The sequence below is a fragment of the Pundamilia nyererei genome, unplaced genomic scaffold (assembly GCF_000239375.1).
Source record: "Pundamilia nyererei isolate P.nyererei 1_Seehausen unplaced genomic scaffold, PunNye1.0 scaffold00213, whole genome shotgun sequence".
NCBI classification, from domain to species: Eukaryota; Metazoa; Chordata; class Actinopteri; order Cichliformes; family Cichlidae; genus Pundamilia; species Pundamilia nyererei.
The window spans coordinates 15893-17735 of record NW_005187614.1 but is presented as its reverse complement, the minus strand read 5'-3'; positions in this window follow the sequence as shown (position 1 = coordinate 17735).

The window sequence follows — 1843 nt, the reverse complement described above, 5'->3', positions numbered from 1 at the left end:
ACGATGGGGGTCAGGGCTACAGGTCTAGGGTGTTCTGTTTAGTTTTTGTTTATTAGATTCCCCCTTGTGTCTTTGCCCTCTGTCTACCTCTGTGTGTCTGTGAGTTCTTGTGCCTTGCTTCCCTTGGTTACCTTGTTTCCCTCCTTGTGTTTTATTCCATCATGTTTCCCCAGCTCGTCATGTTTGTGCTCTCCCTTGTGCTCCTCCATGTTCTCTCTCCATCTCCAGTCTGCATCTGTGTGTACCTTCTGTTTTATTTTGATAGTCTCCCTTCAGTGTACGTCATGTTGTGTTTGCTCCTGCCCTGTCTCATTATTGTTATTCGTGTCAGCTGCTTTCCCCATGTGCTCCCACATTCCTCGTTATCTTTCAGTGTATTTATGTCCGCGTCTCCCTCCGTTCCATGTCGCGTCTTCTCTCATGGCTGCGTGTCTCTCCCTGTGTCCCCCTGAGTAGATTAATATTAGAATTTCCCAGTTTAGTTTTGCATTGTTTCTTTTTTTGCATTTCATCAAGCAATAAAGCTTTGAGTTCACGTCCTGCTTCCGTGAGTTTTGCATTTGGGTCTTTCTCTGCCTGCACACAGCCGATTCTTGACATCATGAACAGTTTATGAAAGACTCCACAAAGCTGGGGTCAAAGCCCTTGAGGACACAGGCAATCACTGCTTCTGGTTGAGCAGACTTGCCTGAGTAGAGTCTTCTGATTGCCTCTGAACTTGGTTATGAATGAATGTGACAGGTGGGGGAGGAATGTCAGGATGTTCACAGGAGGCTATGGTGCAATGTGGGGAGAGAGAAGGGTGTGGCTGTGGATTACAGGCTGACTATAGTTAAGTCAGTATTGAGGTGAGCATTTACAGCAGTGTTGAATCTGTTCAAAAGTCCATTCAACTCATTGGCTCTAGCCTTACCGATGGCATGAATTGAGTGGTGGGAATATTGGCCTAGTGAAATTTTCGTTATTTTTATTAATAAACCGTGACTAGGGTTACACTTTTTAATGTTTCTCAGCTTGCTCTAATGGAACTAAAGGTGGTTTGTAAAGGGTCCAGCCCTAGTTTGGGGGACCTCTGGTGCATCGATGGAAGTGGGAGCCTCTTGAGCTGGCAGGGAGATTGTTACTATCCTTTTCGGGCGGTGTCTGCTCTCCACGAGTTCACTCTGTATTTAGAGGAAGGATTTAGTAGAGGTGGAGGATGAACTCGACCTGGGTGTCTATTGTCTTATGTAGTCTGGGAGCTCATTGAATGTAAGGGTGGGTGTACTTTTCCTCTGTGGCAGGGTCGGGTGGGCTGCCCCGGGCTCATTGGGGCTTGGCAGTGCTGCTGCTGTGGCCCCCGGTGCGGATAGGCCTGGTCCCCTGCCATTGGTGGATTCCAGGGAACATGGGTGCCTACCGGGTTCAGCGGAGAAGCTGGTTCCAGGGAGGGGGTACTTTGACCCCCACCACCACCACCAATCCTTCCCTTCCCATCCCCACATGCCTCCCTACTCCTGCTCCAGCACACCACCACACAGCACCAGACATGCAGGGCCAAGAGGTACAGGTGTGTCACTGAGTTGCAGGGGAAGCATTCCTCCTCTGTCCCCTCTTGGCCACCTGTGCCTCAATTATATTCCACAACCGAGACATCCACATTACTTACACTCTCATAACATATACATATAGGGCCTTGGGGGTGGGCAAACTAAACGGCGTCCAGAGGATGGTCTGTTTAGTCAAACTCACCTCTGGAGCCAGTGCCCACCAAATTGAGAGGCGGACACCACCACAATGACTCGACAGATGAACCCAGTCTGAATGAGATTTCACTGTTGGATACAAAATGGACAAATGATCA